Source organism: Phacochoerus africanus, chromosome 1 (genome assembly GCF_016906955.1).
Source record: "Phacochoerus africanus isolate WHEZ1 chromosome 1, ROS_Pafr_v1, whole genome shotgun sequence".
Classification (NCBI taxonomy): Eukaryota; Metazoa; Chordata; class Mammalia; order Artiodactyla; family Suidae; genus Phacochoerus; species Phacochoerus africanus.
In genome coordinates, this window is record NC_062544.1 from 29,253,356 (window position 1) to 29,276,953 (window position 23,598).

At 49.7% G+C, this 23,598-nt stretch overlaps 1 long non-coding RNA gene across 5 annotated transcripts in view; it reads left to right on the forward strand.

The window, feature by feature from the left end:
* The window catches only part of LOC125133023 (uncharacterized), a 220,050-nt gene that overhangs the window by 24,779 nt on the left and 171,673 nt on the right, over positions 1–23,598 (forward strand). For all 5 annotated transcript variants that reach the window (XR_007136404.1, XR_007136398.1, XR_007136416.1 and 2 more), the window contains exon 3: positions 8,371–8,530. This is a non-coding gene — a long non-coding RNA (uncharacterized LOC125133023). The remainder of the gene's footprint in view (positions 1–8,370; positions 8,531–23,598) is intronic.

Genomic DNA, 23,598 nt, shown 5'->3' on the forward strand with positions numbered 1-23,598 from the left:
TGAGGAGGGACCGCCGTCTTCCTGGTGCCCTCTGGACTCTGAATCACAGCACTGCTGGCCCTTTAATATCACTGCCCATCTCCCACCTTAACTGCTTTCTCCTTGAAGGCAAGAGGGAAGTCACATTTGTCTCTGTGTCCCAGTGTCTGATACAGAACAGGGACTTGATAAGGCACATACATTTATGGAGGGTGACCCATGGATCAGTCAGTGTCACAGATGGCCTCTCGTTTCCCCTTCATACTGAGTCCGGGATGTAAGTATAAGGTGATCATTTCGTATCACTTTAGAGGTGGTGGAACCAAGCTCAGCCAGGTTGGGAAACTAGCTTCTCGTCCCACGCTGGCTCAGGGCAGGGCTGACAGTCAAAGTCAGTCAGTCCTCTCGGGCTTCTTTTATGTAATATGGTAGATACGATTCACGTACCATATAGTCCCCCCTTTAAAGCCTATGAGTTCATGGTTTCTAGTTTGTTCACACTGGTGAGAACATCAGAACAATCAATTTTAGAACATGTTCATCACGGCCCCCAAAACAACTGAATTCCTCTAGCCAGGGCCTCAGCCTCGTAGGAGGACTTGAAGTTCAGAAGCTGGCTGCACTTGTAAATTTAGAGCCGAGGAGTTCTGCGTGGGCTGGCTGCCTCTCATTTGGCACAGCAGTAATGAACTTTTGCTTATTGGCATTTTAAAAGTATATGCTTGGCTTCTCTGAATTAAGACCCCGATTCTCCACTGAAAATCTCAAAACAACCTACGGACAAATAAGTCGCATTCCAGGAGAGCTTTCAGAAGGCTTCCCTAGCTGGGACATGGTGGGTGCTGTCTGTGCAGTGGCTCAGAATGTCTGGAATTCACCAGACTCTGCATTTTTAAAGCCCGAGGCTTTCTAGAAGCCTGATCTCATGGTATGTGCTGGCACAGTAGGGGCTGCAGCCAGGGGGATCCAGGGACTCTTTGAACCCCAGGACCACCACCCTGCCCTCCTCTTCATGAAGGGCCAGTAGTGATCAGTTTAACGCATATGTCCAGGTCACTTCCGCCCCAGAACCAGTGAGTGGAGTAAGTGATCCATCTCTCCTTTCCCCAGTGCCAGGGGAGGCTCCCCTGCCCCAAATTTTCACATCCTTCCCGCCCTCACTTCCTCCCACTAGCCACACGTGTCTGTATTTCCTAAAGTATGGAAGGGGAACAGTTTAACTTTTCCCCCAGCCTGGTGCATGAAAAAGGTCACATGTCATTTCGCCATGTAAACCAAAGCCCCCTATTCCCAGTTTAGCAGAAAGTTCAGGAGCTCTCTCCTGGCTCCCTTTCCCCCTCCCTTGGAATCGTGCAAGATATTCAAGTTCTTCATCTGTCTCCAGGGGTCAGGCTGCCGTCAAAGATGAGTGAGGCGAGCTCCAGAGAACCTCGACAGATTTTGCTCACAGCTGGCTCAGCATTCCCCGTCCCGGCTCAGAGACAGGAAGCAAACCTGGCCAGTTGAAGCAAGGATTTTATAAAGGTTCCTCGTTGGCTAGCTTCCAGTCTTTCGGAGGGCCAGAGACCCAGACTTGGAGGTTGCTCCGCTAGGAACAACTTCTAAAATCATACAACTGCTCCTCCGCTAGGTACAGACGCTGCTGCCAGCGCCACCAACACTAGCAAGGCTGGAGCCTGTATCCTGGGGCTGACATTGTCGCTGGAAACTGGATTCAGCTCATGGCCGCATCCTTGCCATACAGTCCCCACTTCTCTGTCATCAGCGCCCATGCTGATGTCCTGCGGAGGCATCCTGATATGAGAAGCCTAGCTCACGTGCCATCTCCCTAGCTCCGCAGGAGGCTGGGAAGTGAATTTCAGCTTTTGTAGTGGGAGGTAGTCTCTGCCCACCTGGTAGACTCATGAGGTGGTGAATGCTCCCCCAAAAGGGGTCGCCCAGCTGAATAATGTAATGGCTTCTATGCAGATTTGCCATCTTCACTCTGCTCCTCTATACCATGGGATTTGAAGAGGAGCCAATGGCTCCTAAATAAGTCCCCCTTCCCCCTCCCCCTAGGACCATGGGTGTCTGCGTGGCATTTCTATAACCAAGATGAGCCACACGTGACTGCACGGAATAAAGAAGCCTGCTTCACGATGACCGTAAACCCCACAAGGACCCAAGTGGGAGGAGCTGTTCCCCAGAGGAAATCAGGGTACCATATTCCAAAAGAAGGGATTCTGGGCAGGAACAATGACGCATGTTCACCACAGCTAGGGAATCTATGGCCAACTGATTAGAAAACAAAAGTAACATATTAGAGAAGTCACGGAGGGGTCTCAGCAAGTACCAGTGTCTCCACTGGAATGATCTGGAATGCACATGGCTCTCGGCCTGTTCTTACCTTCCTGTCATCCCCTCAGGATTCCCTTTCCTGCCCTTTCTGCCTTGTGGGGGAGGCCTTTCCCTTTTCCTTCCTACCTGGTGCGGAGAGCCTGTGATGCTATCACATGGGCCTCCACCCTTGACAGGTGGTGTGCTCTGGGCTAAGAGGTCAAGCTTTGGATTTGGGCAGATCTGGGTTCTGCTTGGACTCTGCTCCCTTTTTGTAAGTTGGATGAATTTATCTTTCTGAGCCTCTGTTTCTTCACCCACAGAGTAAGTAAAATGATGGTGCTTATATCATGGGATTGTTTTTAACCCTAAATGACAGTATTCAAGTAAAGCGCATAACATTGTAGGGCATAGAGTAACTGTCATGAAAAGGCAGTCGTTTAATAATACTGATGGTGGTATGTAAATAATTATTATTATCATTTAAGAGTTGGGGCAAGTTATTCACCATCTCTGAGCCTCAGTTTTACAGTGGGGGGCAGTTATGCCTGCCTTTAGAGCGTTACTGTAAGGATGTTATAAAACTGTGTAGATGGAACCTACCAGAGAGCATCTAGCTCTGTAGATACACAGCACCCCTCCCTCATTTCCCTCCTCAGTATTTATTTAGCGGGGAAAAGTCACCTCAGGGCATTTATTCTCTGAGGAGAATCCCATCGAAACATCAGTGGAGTCCACAGGCAGGAAGGACTTTCCAGTCTATGCAGTGTGAGGAGAGACCCACTCTTCACAGAAATGGCACTGAGGCTCAGGAAGGTGGTGCCAAGAGACAGTATTATTGTTCAGAAATATTTCCTGATCTTCCTGGGGAGGATTATACTTCTCTGCTCCATTAATGTCAGGCTTGGCCATGTGACCCGTTATGGATAATGAAATGTGAGGGGGGGGGGTGTTACTGTCAGGCTTGGCCATGTGACCCGTTATGGATAATGAAATGTGAGGGGGGGGGGGTGTTACTTCTGCGGTAAAGCTTTAAGGGTCATCTTGTGGGTCCCCATATTCATTTTTCCCTCTGTCACAAAATTAGCCGTGTTCCAGATAAGGGTCTCTCCATCATCCTGAGTCCTGAGGAAATCCCAAACCAGAGTCACAGCCAACTCAGTGGACACATAGAATGTGTGAGATTTTAACCGTTGTTGTCATAATCCTCTTAAAATCTGGAATGTTTTTGTTTTTGTAGCATAACCTATCCGGTCCTAACTGATGCAGGCCAGATACCCCGAACAATCCTCTCCTCCCTTCCAAGCCCCCTTTAGTCATGCTCTTTGCTTCCAGTCTTGGTTACTGCTTGGGAATGGGAGCCCTACCTCATTCTACCCGAGAGAAGGATGAGGCAGCTGAACACAGTGAAGACATCATCTCAGTGTGTGGAGTGGTACTCAAAGTCATGGATGGAATATGACCTAATCTTGCCTGGTCACACCCAGCAGCGATTGTTGAAGTGTAGTGTAAGGAGCACTATGACTTGCCTATCAAACTTCCTGCCCGGAAAACATTTCTCTTACTTTCTAATCTCTCTGTCCTTAGAGTTATAGGAAGCTGACCCCATCCTGGGTCTAGGAAGTTTCTGAGTTGTCTAAGCCAGAGTTACTCAAAGTGTGGTCCCTTGACCAGGGGTGTTCCATACACTGTTTGCTCCTGGCACCTAAAGAGATAAGTATGGAAATAGAGGAGGTATTTAGAAACTTTTATAGCAGTTGGTTCCTGCCAAGACACACGTACATATGAGAAATGGACTCCTCTTTTTGAACAGAGTTAGACCCTTGAGGTGCTGCCATAATCGTGTGGTAAGCTTCATGTGGTAGAAGTGCATACTCTCCACGTGCATATAGGACCTTGTATCGGTCCATGGATGGTCTAGGCCAATCATGGTAGCCCGTGTCCACTTACCAGTGATTGGTCTAGGCTTGGGCATGTGACCCAAATCTGGCCAATGAGACATGAAGGGAAGTTTGATAGGGGCTTCTGGGAAAATTTTTCCATGCTCCTAAGAAAGAGACTCAGGAAGAAAGCGTTCTCATTTTCTTTGGGGGCATTGGAATCTGGATGCAATGTCCCAAACTGCTGCTGCTCTTCTTCCAGGTGTCCAGTTACGTGAGGGCATATATTTCCTCATTGTTTAAGCAGCACCCTGACCAATGCAGTCACTCAGGCTGTTCCAAAGATGAAATCCTCCTATCTCCTGAGTCTCTCCTTCAATCAGCTGCCATAAGCGTAAGCCTTTTTTCCTTTTCATCTAACATTTATTGATCACCTATTATGAACAAGGCATTTTGAAGATACTTTGTTATGTAAGACAACTCTTTGACCCCCGAACACCTTGCAGTCAAATCACAAAATGTAAAAATAAAGCCAGCTGGAAGGTAGTGATATTATTAAAAAATACGCAAGCAAAAATATGCAAACAAAGAGCAGGGAGAAATTTCCAGTGGAATACGGTAACGCATTGTTGGCATAAAAATCAGAAAGTACACATTTCTTCTTTTTGCTAAGGGAGAAAAGCAATGAGTGCTTATTGTAGTCTGCATGCCCCAGTGAAACAGTCATGTCTCTGCACTCTTGTATTTGTTATATACTTCATTCCCAATGTTATTATATGCCCGGATGGCCCCCACCCCTTTTTTTTCTTCCCTGCCTGGTGAGCTCCCACATGGCTTTGAGAACCCAGCCAAAATGCCCTCTACTTGGGAGGCTTTTCTAATCCCCCCAAATCACTGTGCCTTCCTCTCTGCTGCCTTTGCTCTCTCTGTAAAATCCCCTCTGTCAGACCTATACTGGGGCACAAACAGGACTTTGGTCTCTGGAAGGCTCCCCTGCAGGTCTCTAAGCTGCTCGAGGACAAGGCACATATCACAGTCTTTTCTGGGTCCCCTATGCCTCATCTATGCCTGGTACGGGGCAGTGGTCCAAGAAATATCCATTTATTAAGGAACATCATCACGAAGCTTTTCCACAGATGTTTGTGGAATGAGGGAAGGGATTTTTAAAAGAGAGGCTAGTGCTTGCAGCTTTTGAGGCAGGGTGAGGTGAAAGGAGTGTGCGATCATAGGCACCATGAGCAAAGCATCTCAGGACTGGAGGGGCCCCCGGGGCACTGTGTAGGCCTTGATCAGCTCAGCAGTTCCTAGGATTCTGACATCCTCTCTGTTCTTTGGGGACTCAGGCATCCAAGGTCACCTCATTATGGTGCTGTGTGAAGACAGTACCCCAAAGGGCCATCGATTTGGAACATCTGATCGGCTTTCTGTGTCAGATCCACTAGCTCGTAAAATCCAATAAATGTCAAAGATCTGCCAGGCCCATTAACCTCTGGAGGTCTATTAAAAGTCTGCTTTTGCTAAGGTGATTCTGTTTTCATGCAGACACCAGGAAGGCCAGTTATAAGAGCCCCAGAATTTAGGAAAGTAGGAAGGGCAGAGATTTAAAAACAGGATCACCAGTTTTATCTTGAGACTCTGCCGTCTCTTCCACTGGAACATACAGGATGACCAGCCCCGTGGTAGTCATGGGGGTGGGGGAGCCCCTCCAGGAAAGATTCCAGATTCTTTACTTGCCCCCATGAAAATGAACCCAGGAGTTCCCACTATGGAGCAACAGGATCAGTGGTGTCTCTGCAGCACCAAGAAGCAGGTTCCATCCCAGCCCAGCTCCGTGGGTTAAAGAATCCAGAGTTACCACACCTGCAACAAAGGTCTCAGCTGTGGCTTAGATTTAATCTCTGGCCCTGGCAACTCCATATGCTATGGGGTGGCCAAAAAAAGGAAAAAAAAGAAAGAAAATGAACCCAATCCATGTCTTCAAAGTACACCCCCCATCTCTGTTTTATCCCTTAAAACACTGAAGCAGTTATTTGCTGCATGTGGGTCCCTTCCATTAGGCTATGAGGGCCGCAAGACTGGAGTGTTTGTAAGGATCTTTGACAAGTGATGGATAGCTGAATCCAAATTACTTTAGCAAGAAAGGAAATTTGGTTGGCATATCTGTCACAAGCCCTCCCAAAACCTGGCAGGACAGGCACTGGCGGATCCCATGTGATGGCAGGGCTGCGTCCAGCAGCTCCAGAGCTCCCGCTGCCAGCCTAACATTCCTGTGAAAAGGAGCTTTTCTCTCCCAGTAGAGCCAGCCAGTCTCCAAGGCTGATGTCTGTTGGCCCAGCCTGAGTGCATTTGCCAATCCCCAAGCATTCTTTGGCAAAGCTGTTAGCCTGTTGTGCTGTAATTAGTTCTTTCCTTGCCTGTTTCCTACCTGGAACTGAGTTCCCTGGTGATTGGAACTAGTTCCATCTTCCCAGTGCCTAGTTTAAGGCCTGGAACACAGTGAAGCTTACTAAATGTGTGTGGAATGAGTGAATGAATGAAATTAACATTATTGATGATCTTCTGTGTATTAAGCACCATGAAAGTCCATTTATAGGAAATTATGTTTCCAAAGTAGCTGTAAAAATAATCTCCTACCTCCCATGCCTTTTTTGGAAGGAGAACTTCTATGTCTATACCAGCGGCAGAGTTGCTCTGCCCTTGCCTTGAATCCTTGGAGCTGGCCCTCACACTTGTTATGACCAGTAGAATGTGATGGACACTGGGTAACTTCAGGGCCTTCAGAGAACTCTAGCTTCTGTTTTTGTCTCCTGGGATACCCCTCATAGCCATGCTACGAGAAAGCACAAGCAGCCATGTGGAGAGGTGAATGAGGAGAACCAAGTCTCCCAGCCAGCAGATCCAGCTGTATTCCCAGCTGGTGGTCAGAGCTAACTGCCAGTCATATGGGCAAGGCCATTTTGGATTTTCCAGCCATCCATGGGCCTCAGCAGGCACCATATGAAGCAAAAGAACCACCCAATCAACCTACAAAATCATGAAAAATAATACAATTTTATCCTCACATCAGTCCTGTAGAAACAGTCTCAGAGACATTAAATAGCTTTCCTTAAATCATGCAGTCCTTAAATAGCAGCGTATCAGACTTACAGCCAGGATGTGCTCATGAAAACTAATCTTGCCAGAAGTTAATAAAGGAAATCAGTAATTGGAAAGCAAACCATTTGGCAACATCACAGAAATGCATTTCGGAGCCAGCCACTGGATTTGGTTTGAATCTTCTGGGGGTCTTTAGCATGGTAGCTAGATTTAGCATGGTAAGACATAAGATAGGGGCTACCACAGCAGCAGAGCAGGAGAGAAGTAGGCCGCTGAGGTGTGTGATAGGGGATGGTGGGGCCTGCGGCAGACAGGAAAGGGCATCTCACACCTAAAATAGCTGCCATGAAGGCTGTGCCTTTGTTGTCAGGGCATAGGTTGGCCCAAGGTCACCAGATCCTCCAATACCTCAAAAGCACGAGGTATTCCAGTCCCTCAGTTTTGTCTGAGTCAGGGGCAAGGGAGACAGAGAAGACATTTGCAGACCAGATCAGACCCCCAGAAGCCCAGCTTCGGACTTTCTTTCTAGGAAGCCGTCCCAGTTTAGGCTCTATAGAGGGAAACATACCCACTGCCTTTGTTTCAAGAGAAGGAAAAAAAAGAAGTGTTTTTTTTCCACTATAAGCTCTGGAAAGGGTTCCAAAACATTCTTTTTTTTTCCATAGTTAAGATAATTTGCTGAGGACTCCTGGCCCATTTTCCACCTCCCAGCTGGCTTTGGCTTCTGTATGTTCTTATCATCTTGTGAAATGCTGCTGCTTCCCAAGGGAAGGCCAGACAGGGAAACTCCTCTTTGCGAAGCAGGCAGCTCCAGGAGGCCCTCCTCCAGGCATGGGGCCCCCCGGCAGTCTGGAGAGCTGTTACGCTCTCTGCGTACGTGTGGTCCCGTGGAGCCTTCCTGGGCAGAAAACATCCCACTAAATGAGCTCCTTTACTGGGTCCAGGACCTGCAGGTGGAGGCTTCTGCAGGAAGCCTGAGCCCAGACTATGGTGGCCACCAAGAGGCTAGACAGCCATGCTGTCCTGTTCCCTGACCTTGTCCCATGGCCGGCCTCAAACTAACAGCCTTTGCTTCTCTGGGTTCTTCTGCCCTTTACAGAGTGGTAGAAGCCTCCCCGCTTCTCTCGGTCTCCTGCTGCCTCATGCTGCTGCTTGAGTAGCGTGTACAGCTCCATCAAGTGTTTCACAGTCATGAACTGATGCAGAGTTTACCGCTGCCCACCAGAGTCGGAGCCGTGCCTGACCAGGGCTCAGAGAAGGTAAGCAGCTTGTTCAAGATCATACAGTTAGTAAACCTAGTAGACCCAGATATTCTGTGGTTATTTCGGATTGTTAAAATAACGATGATAATAATAATTCCTCTGTTAATCACTGAAAGTCCCCTTCCTTACCCAGATTCCCATATGCCCAGTCGTCTGCTCAGAGGCAGCCACTGTTACTGGCTTCTCGTGTGCCCATCCAGATAGCAGACATCATAAAATTATGGGAAATCAGGACCAGGTGGGATTAGCCAGGCTCCATGGCCATTTGACTCATGATCACTGCTTCTTGAGAAGAGCCTGGCATGGGCTTGGGGACACCCATTCCCGGTCACTGGTAGTGGTGACAATGCAAGGGCCTTTCTCCAGGGTACTGCAGTGGACCCAGCACTTGACCTGGGCATCAAGGGCCTGATACAGGCCACTCAGCTTCACAGGGCAGCACACTCCTTTTTTTACAAGATGAGCCAAGAAACTCCCAGCGTGGGTATCCATCCAAATTATTGGGGGTGCTTTTCAAAATTCAGATTGCAGGATGTCACCCCAGGACAATGGAATCAAAATATCTTTGAGAAGACTCAGGAATCTCATTTTCAATCTCCGTAATATCCTTTAGGGAATTCACAAAAGTACACAAAGATTTATATACAAGGGAACATAAGTGCTAGGTAACTAGCTGCTGCCTTGTTTGAGTATATAGTTAGAATGTCCATAGAGGTCTGTCAATCAGGGGTCAGTTCCACACAACAGAATAGTATGCAGCCATAAAAATTAGTCACATTGGAGTTCCCATTGTGGCTCAGTGGTTAACGAACCCAGCTAGTATCCATGAGGACGTAAGTTATATCCCTGGCCTTGCTCAGTGGGTTAAGGACCTGGCATTGCCATGTGCTGTGGTGTAGGTTGTAGATGCGACTCAGATCTGGCGTTGCTGTGGCTGTGGCATAGGCCGACGGCTACAGCTCTAATTTGACCCCTGGCCTGAGAACCTCCATATGCCGCGAGTGTGGCCCTAAAAAGACCAAAAAAAAAGTTTAAAAAATTAGTTATATCTTCATGCCCCAGTGTATTGACACATACATCCAAAATACACTGATAGCAAGAAGAATAGGGGACAAAATGGTAGACTGGGCATCCATGAGCGTAGAGAATAGTTTTGCCTGCACTTGTATGGATTGCCTTCTGGAAGGTTTATAAGAAAGAATGGTTGATTCTAGGGAGGAGACACTGGGGGACTCTTTACTAAAGACCCTTTGTATGAGGCTTTTACCGTGTGCGTCAAAAGGAGACCATTCTCATGGACCTAAATACTATCCTGCGAAGTGAAGTAAGTTAGAGAAAGATATCATATGAGATCACTAGTATGTGGAATCTGATAAAAATGATATAAAAAGAACTTATTCACAAAACAGAAGCAGGAGTTCTGCCTCTGGCTCAGCGGTTAACAATCTGATTAGCATCCATGAGGACGCAGGTTTGATCCCTGGCCTTGTTCAGTGGGTTAAGGAGCCGGCACTGCTGTGAGCGATGGTGTAGGTCACAGATGAGGCTTGGATCCTGTGTTGCTGTGGCTGAGGCATAGGCTGGCAGCTACAGCTCCAATTCGACCCCTAGCCTGAGAACCTCCATATGCCACGGGTGCAGCCGTAAAAAGCAAAACAAAACAAAACAAAAACAAAAACCCAAAAAACAGAAACAGACTCAAAGATTTCAAAACCAAACTTGTGGTTATCAAAGGGGAAATGTTGGGACAGAGGATAAATCGGAAATTGGGAATGGCATATACCCACTACTATTTACAATGCTGATAAGTATCAAGGAGCTACTGTATAGCACAGGGAAATCTACTCAGTACCGTCTGGTGGCCTGTGTGGGGAAAAGAGTCTGAAAAGGAATGGATGGATGTGTATGTATAGCTGATTCACTTTGCTGTACACCCGAAGCTAACACATTATAAGTCAGCTACATGCCAATAAGATTTTTTCTTTTTACCGTTCTGAAAAGCTCCCAGAGGAATCTGCTGAGCCTCCAGGCTTGGTAACCACTGGATTAGATGATTCTTTGCCCTCCTGGGGATGTTTCAGCTCTAAATTCAGCTCTAAAACTCAGGCCCTGGGATTAGTGACTAACACATGCATCAGAGACATGCCAACTGTAAGGTAGTGTCAGAAGTGCCATGTCACCAACACTGCTCTCCATGAATCAGTCTGGAAAGTCCACAGTGATGACACATGCTCTAGATGGGGCTTAGTGCTGCTGTCAATGTATGCAGTTCATGAATGCGAGCCCCCTGACTGGTGGACACCAAGCAGCAGCTGTGTTGGATTCTTGAATAGAGGGTTGGCCTCCCCAGCTTTTTACAGTGAAGGAAGGTGATGCGACCCACTGGTGGGCCAGAGCCGGAAGTGCCTGTGGCAGAGGCTGGGCCCTGGGACTCCCCACTCATTCCCTGGCCACTGCATCACAGCTGCTGTTACTCTGAGCGCTGAACCAGAGTCCTTCATATGCGTCATCCTCTTCCCCCAACACACATCGTTGTCCCCCTTGTGCAGGTGAGGACACCGGGGCTCAGAGAGCTCAAGTGACTTGCCCTTGAGCTTAGATCTTTCTGACTGTAGAGCAAGTCTTGTTTTCCAGTGTTTGTGACCTGGGTGATCTCTTACTGCAATGGGACCTGCTGCTGTGGGGGCCCACATTCCCAATACTCTTTTCTTTTCTTTCTTTCTTTTTCTTTCTTTTTTTTTGCTTTTTAGAGCCGTACCTGCAACATGTGGAGGTTCCCAGGCTAGGGGTCTGTTGGAGCTACAGCTGCCAGCCTACACCGTAGCCACAGCAATGACAGATCTGAGCCAATCTGCGATCTATAGCACAGCTCACAGAAACGCTGACTCCTTGGCCCACTGGAGAGGCCAGGTATCGAACCTGCAACCTCATGGTTCCCAGTCGGATTCGTTTCCCCTGCACCACGATGGGAACTCCCCCAGTGCCCTTTTCTATGTGCCTCTCTGAGAGCTCCCAGGAACCCAGCTCCCAGGGGTTCAGGTAATGGGGCTCTCTCAGCTCCGAGCTCAGAGGTGCTCCAGGTGGCTGTGTGGGTGGTGATATGGGAGAGAGGTGAAGGCACCTCATGGTGGCCAAGCTTAGGCAGACTGGGTGTGTGAAGTGCCTGTGCCCCATCTCATACCTGCTCGGGTTTTATCTGCAAAGATCAAGAAGTGCTGCACACGAGCTTGCACCAAACTTGGCACAGGGTAGATTTACAAATTCACTGTACACCAGTGGTCCCTTCAGGTATTCTCTGGTGTACCCCCAGCACCTAGAACAGTGCCTGGTACAGAGTAGACACTCTGTAAATATGTTGCCTAAAAGAACAAATGAGCTGTTGACCTGTTTGCCAGAGCTGCCGATAAACTAGGTGGCTATGGACCAGTTCCTTCCCCTCTCCTAGCCTCAGTTTCCCCATCTCCAAGGAAGTGGGTCCCTTCCATCAGGTCTCACCCACCCTGCCCACTTCTCATCTGCACCAACCTTCAGGGACCTGTGAGCAGCCCCAAGCAAGTTGTCTTTCTGTTTCCCTGAATATTAGTCTTCAAATTAAACAAATCCATTTGGAGTATTCCACGTTGCCATGGGTATTACAACTGCTCTTGTTCTCTCTCTCTCTCTCTCTCTCTCTCTCTCTCTCTCTCAATCTCTCTCTGGACTCTCTTGCTCTCGCTCTCAGTCTCTGCTTCCTGGCGAGGCGTTCATTTGGTTTTATCCTTTGGGGAGGCACATTGTAGCTAGGAGCTGTGGAGTAGAGCTCCCTAAAGAAATGGGGGCTTGCCCCAGGCTGCATGTGGCAGCCAGAGCACACCTGAAAGGTTAGAACCTCATGCCATCTGTCTGATTCTCATGCTGATATGACCATAGAAACAAGCAGGGTAGGAAGTGGGAATGGTCTCCAAATGGGCTCATGGACCAGAGGATCCCACTTATGGGGAAGGCCAGAGCACTACAGGTGTTAGGCCGCTCTTTGGAGACCTCATTGGATGTGGTGGCAAGGAGATGTGGAGGGACCGGTGACGTCAGAGGCCTTTGCTCGCTTTGGCTCTGCATCCAGCTCTCCTCCCGCAGACTCTTGTGGCAGCAGCTCCCTGCTTTTTCCCCTGCCAGCTCCCCCTTCCCAGTCCCACTCAGCTTCGGGAAGCCACTGGCCAGTGAGCCACCTGACCTTCCCACTCCCTTGCCTGGACCCCCCCCCATCCCATGTGCTGCAGGGTCAAACTCCAGCAATAAAACCCTTACCTTAAAGTGGCCTCTTCCCCACTTGAATCCCAGCTGGTACCTTGATAGAGGTGTGGCTGCTAAGAGGTGGAAGAAACCTCGATTTAAACCCAGCTCTGTCTGACTGGGAAGCCGCTATGCTCTCCATGACGTCTTCTAGGATTCTCGTAACCAGAGAGTTATTGGTCAGCAGATGCCCAGCGGTCCGGTGGACTACAGGCGACACCGAAGAAAAAGGAGCCAGGCTTGCTCTTATAGGGGCTTTTGTCTATTTAGAGAGAGAAAATGAACAGACATAACGCTTTGAGGACATACATACCTCAAGGTCTTGGCTAGCGGAGATCTATGTCAATTACTAGAGTTTAATTCCATAAGCTTCCGTGTAGGGATAAAGCCATGCCCTGGAGGGGCTGCGAAGGGGCGTCAGCCACAGGCCCTGGTGGAGTAAGGTGCGTAATTATAGAGATGTACAGCTACAGAGCTGGTGACATCTGCTGTGGGTGCTGGGCCAGCATCCAAGCCCTCTTCTTCCAGAAACGTGTTCCTTTGGGAAAAGATGCTTCCTCTAGTCTCATCCTATGTGATCTGGGCAGGGCCAGCCCTTCTCTCCAGCCACAGTGAGTGGTCCAGCTCGCTGATGGTCAGTTGAAGGTCTTTTGCTGGAGCTCTGGGCAAGAGGGTCCTCCAGGGGGCTCCCACCTGGAAAGAGGCAGTCCTTACACTGGCCCTGGACCTGCTCTGGCCCCGGCATGTATGTATCTGTATAAAATTGTTCTCGCAGTGGGAATTTTGTTGTGGAAAACCATCTGACTTAAACTCAAGGACTTAGGAGGGAGTGGTCAGACTGGGCTGGGGCCTCAGAAAGGCCTCCTGGAGAGGTTGGTTTGCATCCCTTGGGAGAGAGGCCAGGAAGGGGCAGGTGAAGCGGGGAGAGGGGAGATGTGGGGGCAGGAGCTCTGAACCAGGCTGGGGAAGCGGGGCGCTCTTCCGTGGGGGATGTGCACCGGGGCAGTTGGGCTGGACCAGAGTCTGTGGGCAGAGGAGTAGGTAAGGCAAGGAGGATCAAGCCGAGGCCATGCAGCATCATGGAGGAGTTTAGACCAGGGGTGCAGTGGGTGTCATGCCCTATGTGGCTGAAGACCCACCCATTCAGGGGGATGGGGGTACGAGCGTCACCTGTCTCAAATGAGCTGGGACACCTGAGGCAATTCCCAGTGTGTTCCATGGCAGTGCAATTGGGAAGATGCCCAGGTGACTTGCCCCTCACCTGACTGCCGTGGTCTCCAGAACCTTGCTGGGTCTGAAGTTCCTCCACCTTGGAGGACAGGGTTGGGTGGCCCAGATGAACTGGGGCCAACAGGAGGCTCCCCCACATTGTCGACCCCAGCAGGCCGAGGTGTCAGGAAACCGCCTCTTGCTTTTCCTCTGGGTCCATCTCACACACATGATCACGCAGTCGGAGGATTGTCTGATGACTCTTTGTCTGGGTTGCTGATGAGGAGGCTGCTGAGGCCAGAGAGCTAAGAGAAATGAGTGTAAGTCCACAGAGAGCAAGGCCGCTGACAGGCTGCAGAGCGCATGCCCATCTGTTGGGGGCAGGGGCAGCAGCCACTCTGGGCAATTAATGCCAAGAGGGAATGGAATCCTCCAGTTGCCGTTTTTTGTTTTTTAAAAGAGAAGCCAGATGTCTAGACTTTGATATGAATTTGCCTGATTTTTTTTTTTTTTTTTTGCTTTTTTTAAGGCCCATACCCGAGGCATATGGAAGCTCCCAGGCTAGGGGTCGCATCAGAGCTACAGCTGCCAGCCTGCACCACAGCCACAGCAATGCAGGATCCAAGCCTCGTCTGTGACGTACACCACAGCTCACAGCAATGCCAGATCCTTAACCCACTGAGGGAGGCCAGGGATTGAACCCTCATCCTCATGGGTACTAGTCGGATTCATTAACCGCTGAGCCACAAAGGAAACTCTGAAATTGCCTGATTTCTAAATGTTGGAAGGTGTTTCCTTTTAAGAATAAACCAAACATTCCGGGGGCCTGGGTTCTGCAGTACCCCGCCTGTTCACCCTGCACCAACTCTTAAGTACCACAAGGACAGGACTGGCTCTGTCCTGTCCACTGTTGGAGCCTGGGGCCGGGCCCCAGGCCTGGCTCATGGAAGGAAGGCTGCCCGTGTCTGCCATGTGAATGAATGAGTGGACACGCTGCTTTCCGTGGTGTGGTTCTGGCTGGGCCGTGGTGTGAGGATACAAAGGATCCTCCTTGCCTGGAGGAATTGCTCCAACTGCCAAGACGCTCGGGCTGCCTTGGTGGCCTGGAGTCATCCCGGGTAAGAACATCCATCTCTTTGTCCCTCTGGCAGCTGCAGAAATGCTAGAGCATTGCACAGCCCTGTTCACCTTCCCTTGACCTCCCCCATCAAGAAGGAGTCCCCCCACCCCCCTTCCATCTTCCCTAATTGCCTAGCTGGAATTTCTGGAGTCTGAGGAGGGTGCCGGCCACCTTGCCAGCTTTCAGGACCCTGCTAAGCCTTGGGCAGCAAAGCACATGGCAGGGATGGAGGTGCCCCCTAGTTGTGGCCGGCAGGTGTTGGCATCTCTGCTTCCAATCACAATACCTTCCCTGGGGCCAGCGTGTTTCCCCAGCAGTCCCAAGTCTCTGGTGGAGAGAGGGGCCCTGCAGTGCACCCAAAGCCAGCTGGCCACTTGCCAAAGTCTGCCTGCATCCGGGAAGGAGGTCACCGTTGCCTCTCTGTCCCGGAGAGCCCTCCAGTGCTGTCCTTGCATCACTCAGCATGGTGACTGAGGCCCTCCAGGAATGCGTTCCTCCCCCCACAGGTTTCAGCTCTGCTACACACCTGGTGCTTTAGCATCCGCCAGTCCAATCGGTGAAGATTTGCAGCAGGCTCACTATGTGCCGGACGGGGGCGGGGGCAGTACCCGCCCTCCTGTAGCTCCAAGAGTCAAACATATGTGGGGAAGTGCCAAGAGCATCAGGAAGGCAAAGAAGGGCATGTCAGGGGGCATCAAACAGGGGACCTGGTGTGGACGGGGAGTCTGTCAGGGAAGAGTGTTTGAGCTGCGCCCTGTACAGAGATGAAGGCCACCAGGGTGGCTCCAGGAGCGTAGAGGGGTGGGTACGGTGTCACCGTAAGGAGGCTTAGATGGGTCCCGGAGGAGTGGTGGGTGCTAGAAGGAGGGTGGCAGCAGCAAAGATGGGGCGGAGAAGTGGGCAGATTCAGGCTATATTTAGGATTTGGTGACAGCTTGGACGAGTGAGTGGGTGGGTGCCTGGGTGCCGCCTGTGTTGTGGCTTGTACCCCTGGGGGGCTGGTGGTGCCTCTGCTGAGCTGGGGGATCCTAGGGGAGAAGCAGGCTGTGGGGAGCAGGGGGACCTCTGAGCCAGCCGAGGGACGTCATCCCCTTCCCCAAACGTGCTCTGCTTCTCACACCCATGCTTTTCCACGTGCCACTGCCTGAAAAGCTGGTTCTTTCTGCTTTCTGGGCCAAATGCCTGTTCATGCTCCAAGGTCCAGGTCAGATACCCCTTCCTCCAGCCTCTCACCTGGTGGGAACGCCCTTGGCCCACAGCCTGAGTCAGCTGGGGAGGAAAGAAGTGAGGAAGCTGGCAGCAGGCTGAGGGTCACCTTGGCTTCTGGGAACAGGAGCGCTGGGTGTGAGGGGAGGGTGGGGAGAGAGAATGAGTGTGTATGTGTGTGTGCTTGCTTGAGAGAGGAGGGGGAGGCTGGCCTTGCCTACCACCACTCCTGGGAGGGGCTGTATCTGCCGTGCAGTCTCAGGGTCATGGGCCATGGAGGCAGGTCCGTCTGGCTTCGAGTCTGGGCTCTTTCACAGAATAAGCTCTGTGACCTTGGGCAAGCAACATTATCTCTTTATGCCTAAGAGACTTATCTGTAAATGCATCTTCCCCCTTGGGCTCACGTGACAAGCGAATAAGATGATGTTTGTGAGAATGCTTAGCCAGGACATGGCACCTGAAAAGCAGAGTGACCATTCGCCTCAGCCTCCCCCATGCCGGAGGCACGCTGCCTTGACCCACCACACGGGTCGCATCTCCTGGTTTCCCCTGTACATGGTAGTGTGTTCCCATGAGCTCCCAGTGGCACTCAGCAAAGCAGCGGTCTTGTGTTTATTTACTTATGTGTTTATATGGTTGAAATTCTCTGCTCCATAAGTTCTAGGAGGGCTGGAGCGGGGTCTTGAGCTGCTCAGCATTGTCTCCCTGGCACCTAGCGTGAGCTGTGCCTAGTGGACATGCAGCAAGCTTTCTCGAATCAGTGAATGGATGGAGAATGGTCCTCTCTTCCCCCCTTTTCTCCTTCCCTCCCTCTTTCCTGTTTCTTTGACACACGAGCCCTTCTAGCAGAGCTGACCCTCACTCTAGACCTGGGACCAACCTCACTGACCTCTCTGGATGGGGTAAAGCTGGTAGCCACACCTAGAAGGAAAGTGAAATGGCCAAGACACATCTGAGGCTCCCCTGAGACTTCGCGGTATGGCCAGTGTGTCTCAAAGAGCTGGTACTTCTTTATTTAACTGATGGCTGCTGTCACCATTCACACCTCTGAGCACACTTGAGGAATCACACTTTCCTTTTTTGTTGTGGTTTTTCTTTGTTGTTGTTTTTAAATCCTAAGGCTCATTATTATTTTTTATTACCTTTAAGATCTCATTCCTTATTTTAAGCATCCTCAATTAAGGTCACAAATTTCTGTTCAGCCGCAATATAATTAGAGTTCATTATTCAGCCATAATTAGAGTTTTCTGATTTAATCATTGTTGAACTTTAACCTGGTAGGAGATCTTACCAGAAGGTATCCTTTTGCCTGGAGAACCCTTAAAATTGCCAATGAATTGATTCCTTCTTGAGAGTCCTGCCAAATCAAACAAATGCAGGCGAGCATTTCTCTGCCATCTGAAAGACTGATACTCATCCTCCCGAAATCAAGCGGCTTCTCTCCCATTATCTTCACGAGCTGAGGCTTACGACATTTACATGGAAAATGAAGAGAGGCCAGCAGTTTGATTCCCCCCCCCCTTTTTCTTCCTTGAGGAAATTGCTCTCTTATGCAAGAGAAATGTGAGTTCACCCACAGTGGAGCGAGCAGTCATGTGATAAGAAATCCATTTGCAAGAGAGGGAGGCTCGTTTTCCCTTTCAGAAGCTGCATTTGTTTGAGGGAAACACGAGAGAGAAGGCATTTTTCTGGGGGACAGCAAAGGGATTAAGGCATCACGGCAAGCACATGGCTTGGACATGAGCCCAATTAAAAAACCCCCACGAACCCACCTGACCCTTGTAGGAAAACCTGGAGCTGTCGTCATCCACTCCTTGATTTGAGAGATCAGCATAGTGACTCCGGAGATCATTAAGATTCTAGGGAATGAGTTTTCTGGTTTTGCCTGTGATTTCCATTTTCTCCTTACTGACAGAAGCTGCATTTATGGGTCTTTCTCTTGGAAACCAGAGCTCCTCAGACTAGTTTTTTAAAATTTGGCCTCCCCTGCAGCCATCATGTCAAAGTTTAAATGGGTTCGTCTCGGCTGGTGCCATGAGAACTGTCCCCCATCCCACCCCCACCCCTTAAAACAATTTTTTTTTCTTTTTTGCCTTTGGAGATGGATTCACAGCCAAGGGCAGGCAATTATAGATTTCAAAGCCTGAGAACTCCGTTGCACTTTGCCAGGAACTGCTGAAGCAAGCAAGACAGCCTATTGGGTTTTGAATGCCTGGCCCGGAAGCAGGCCCTCCCGATGCAGCTCTCCCAGGATGGGCTAGAGGAGTGTGTGTTTGTCTTTGTTCTGCAAAGGGAAATCTAATTTCATCCCCGGAGCCCTGTCTGCATGGCAATTCCGTCGCTAGGCAATACTGGCGTGTTCAAAAGGCTGGGAGATTGCCGAGTTTGTGAGATGCTGAGAGCTGGCAAGGTCTGGGCGAGGGTCAGCTTCCATTGAGCAGGGCAGCCCTGAGGCCTGACTCTCAGCCTTTATCTGCGACTCTGTTCCTTGGAGGGCTGCTATCTCTCTGAGGATTGAAGGCACCCTTGTGTCCCCAACCCAGCCTCCCCTGCTGCTCCGGCTGCGTCACAGGGTTTGGGAATGAGATCTGCTTTCCAAAGCTGCTGACTGCAAAATGCCAACACTTGTTCCGGAAGCAGGCAGGTGCTGTGGCTAGAACTCTGAACTGGGAGCTACTTGGAGGTGGACCAGAGTTGGTGGATTATATCTACCAACAGCAGACAGTGCTGCTTTTCTCACGGATCCTACCTGTTCACAGGGGAAGAAGGTGCATAGCTAAGTAACCAGAAAGATATCACTAGTGATGAGGGCTGTGATAACAGCAAAAGTAAGTTGTGTGAAAGAATTAAGACAAGATGGCTTCTCTGTGGAGGTGACATGCAAGGGGAGACTTAATAAGGAGCCAGCCATGCAGAGATCTGAGGGAACAGCATCCTAGGGAGAGGGAACAGCAAATAGAGAGCCTCTGAGCAGGGAGTGATCTTGGCATGTCTATGAGGCAGCATGTGTGGCCAGAGCCTGGTGAGCAAGGGGCAGAGGTCATGAGATGAAGTCAGAGAAGTAGGCGCAATCATAGGAAGAAGTTTGGGGGAGATGCTGAATATGTTGTGGTAGTTTTGGGGGTGCGGGACCGATGACTAGATTTGTATTTTAACAAGCTCACTCTGCCTTTTGGGTGGAGAATGCATTGGGCGGGCACCAGGTAGGAAGGAGGGCTGCCAATCAGAAAGCTACTGCAGCACTCCAGGTGGGAGAATGAAACCATTTCATCCCCCAGTGACAGAAGGCACCTTCAACAGAACAAATAGGGTCTTCTTTAAGAAAATATTTCTCGGGTTGTGCTTGTTGTGGCCATTGAGAGCCTCACTCCGATAGACAGCTGGATGGAAGTGATAGTGCTCTTGGAAGCATGTTTTTATTAACCAGGCTCCAGAAACTCACCTGTATGCAAGGGTCTGATTGAATGAGCAACAGCAGCCCTGCAGTAACGAGCCAGTGAGAATGGAGGTGAACACAGCATATACTCAAAGCAGGCCCCCAGTGGAGTACAGACAAGGCCACGGTCTGTGTTGTATAACTGAGGCAAGGCAAAATAATACACGCCATGTCTGATTTTCAGGAATGCTTTCCAGACCACCGGTCTGATGCCTGGCTGTCTATAGAAATCAACACAAATAGGGATGAATTTAACACATGCTATGTACTTATGCCCTGCTTACTTCATAGCGTTCTGACATGGTTACCAATTACACTGTACAAAGGAGAGCAAATCCTGCCCACTGTTTATTGCATGTGATATTGGACACCACTCACATTTCTTAAATTCTTTGTCATTTCTGACTTTTCATCAAGTGAAAAAATATCAGTGTCCAAAAAATCAGATGTCTTGGGGAAGATTTTGACCATCTTTCTTTGAATTGCTGTGTGCCTTTGAGCAAATTAATCAGCTTCTCGGTGCCTTGTTTTGTTCTTCTGTGAGGTGGTGGCTCCTTCTCAGGGCTCTTGTGTGCATCAAGTCAGGACTTGAGCACACAGAGTTCTTGGACTGTGTCTGCGCCACCACAGTTCATGCTGGCCACTGTTCGTTGCTCCTGAGGAGACAGCTTGTCTTCATATGAATAGGGGTGCATTGGACATAAAATGCTACCATTGGCCAGGCCCAAGGGACAGAAGCATGACTCCATAAATCAAACTGCTGCCAAGTCAAGGGCTACATGTCAAGAACAACAACAACAATAACAACAACTATACAGTGAATGAAGATTGTGCTCCTGTTACAAGGTTTACTCGTTAGGGTCCCGGCAGGAAATGGAACTTCATCCAGATAATTCCGTTGAAGAGACATTAATGAAGGCACCACTCACATAGGAATAGAACAGGAAAAGAAGCAAAGGATTTGCGGTATCCAAAGCCTCGGGTACTGCACTTTTGTATATGAAATGATGGATGGTCAGCAGTGACCTGCTATATAGTACAGGGAACTCTACTCAGTATTCTGTGATAAGCTACATGGGAAAAGAGTCGGAAAGAGAATTAACAGGTACAACTGAATCACTTTGTTGTACAGCAGAGATGACCACAACGTTGTAAATCAACTATACTTCAATAAAATTGTAAAAAAAAAAAAATTAAGCAAACAACCCAACAAAGACTGTGGTGCTAGATTGCAAGTTACGGTCACACATTTTTACCTCTCCCCACCCCCCGCCCCCATATCCAGGCCCTTTTGCAAAAAGACTTAGCAGTCCCTCATTAAAAGATGAAATGAGAGTTCCCACTGTGGCACTGTGGGTTAAAGGATCAGGCCTTGCTACAGCTGTGGCATTGGTCACAGCTGCAGCTTGGATTTGATCCCTAGGCTGGAAACTTCTGTATGCCACGGGTGTGGCCATTAAGAAAAATAAAAAGATGAAACCCATTTTCCCATTCTTTGAATCTGGCCTGGTCTAGATACCTGCTTTGTTCCATAGAAAGTGCTAGAAATGGTGTTCTGAGAAGTCCAAAGCAAAGTTTTTGGAAGCCTTGCAACTTTTGCTTTCACCTTCTTGGAAGATGACCTAAGACCTCTGTGTACAGAAGTCTGCTCTAGCCACGTGGATGATGAAAGACCACGTGGAGGAGATTTAAGGCACCCAGCCACCAGCCAGCACCAACTGCCAATCAGGTCATCCACCTAGTCAAGCTGTGAGATGATGGCAGCTCTATATGATTCCCTGACCAGCAGAAGAACTTCCCAGATGAGTCCAGCCCAGACTGAAGAATCATCTGCAAATAAATGTTTTGAATCCCTAGATTTGGGGTGATTTGTTACACAGCAGTGGATAACTGATACACTAATAATAGTGGAAGCCATTACCATCCCCAAGTCTGAAGGGTCACACAACTGCTGGAAACTTGTGCCTTAGGAATATGGGAACAGGGAAGAAACACCTCAGCCTCTCACCCGTGCTCACTTCCTCTTTCTTTTTAGTGCCTCCTATTGAGCAAACTCAACCGGAAACCAGAGGTCGAGAGAAACTGGGTATCGTGGTCCAGAGGAATCATACTTCCAGGACTGGGAATCTCTCTGGGAGTGGGTGGAGGGCACAGAGGGAACATAGCCAGCGGATAGGGATGGCTGTGAGTTCCCACACTTATTCCACCTGAGTCCCTGACCCCTGGGGTCCTCTGGAGCCCTCCAGCCTCAGAAAACCCACACAGGGCCAGTTTGAGACTGCTCTGTTACTCTCTTCCCTGAACTTTAGTGGGTAAGTCCCTGCCATGCTCACCACCACCCAGACGTTCCCCATCCTGCGTGAAATATGAAAAGGGAGACTGCAGGGTCTGCCGACCTAGGGACCTCATCTCTTGCCATCCTCACCTCTCACGTTTCCCATAGGGAAGCTCTTTGGTCACCTCAAAACTTGAAAAGGACTTCTGAGTCCCCATTGCTGGGTTGCTGGTGTGCACTGCTCTCTGGGTTCTACTCTCTGCAGGCTTGGGCATGCCTGCTGCAAACCCTCCTGGCAGCGCTCAACCAAATGATCAGAAAGTCAATGACCTGCAGGAACAAAAGGAACCTGACCTGGCCGACTGACCCCAAAGTTCTGCTCTCAGGCTTGGAAGTAACCAGAGGGCTTTAAATTTTTTTTTTTCTTTCTTTTTGGGACCATACCTGCGGCATATGGAGGTTCCCAGGCTAAGGGTCTAATCAGAGCTACAGCTGCCAGCCTACGCCAGAGCCATAGCAATGCCAGATCTGAGCCGCATCTGTGACCTACACCACAGCTCACGGCAATGCCGGATCCTTAACCCGCTGAGTGGGGCCAGGGATCAAACTCGCAACTTCACAGTTTCTTGTTGGATTCATTTCCACTGCACCACGATGGGAACTCCTTTTTTTTCAATCCCCACTCTTGTGGCAGGAAAAATGTAATCCACATTTTCAACACCACCCTTTGCTAGGCAGCAAGGAAAGCCTTTGCAAGTTGGCAAGTCATTTAAACTTGATCCTGGAGATGTGGAAGAGATCATCGTTTTCCTCCTGTTTTACCCTGAAATGACATCAACAGACGAGAGAGTGGTCTAGCTTCAGAGAGTAGCAGGGCAGGGCTCCCAGGAGGAGGGATGGTTTAGCCTGATGAAAGCAGGGCTGGAGGAGAAAGCTCAGAGAAGGATGGAAGCAGGTCGCCTGATGGGGGAGCAAGAAGAGTTTGCAGAAAAACCTGGGTGATGAATACAGACAGAGTCACTCTTGAGCTTCTCAGGACAGAGCTCAAAGGAGGAGCCTGCCGAAGTTGGGAGGGCGAAAGGGGGCTGCCTGAAGGTGATGGGGTGCTAGCCAACTCTAGCAGAGGTGAAGCCTGGCTCCCCCACGCCGAGCAGGGGCCGCTCATCTTGGATGTTAACCCAGGGCGGAGAAGCAATAGCAGGAATGTGAAAAGGAACTGCTCCCCTGGGAGACAGACCTAATAGGCCTGTTTCATCTTGGGGCTCCTGACATCAGGGTCCTGTTTCGAGTAGTGACTTCTTAATGAGGCCCAGCGAGGGGAGGCTGCACGGCTGTGCTTATCTATTACACAGCCACAAACAGGGCTCCGCTGTTTCCTGTCCTTTTCTGCCACAGAATCCAGTGCCATCCAGCCTCCTAAGTGATGAGCCGTGGTCGCCACCCCGATTTTCCCATCCACGGCTGGAAGATAATGCTGACAGTTCTCATTGTGCTTCCAGACCTTGGGACCCCAAGGGACAGGGCTTTCTTTCCTGCCAGAGATAGGGAAA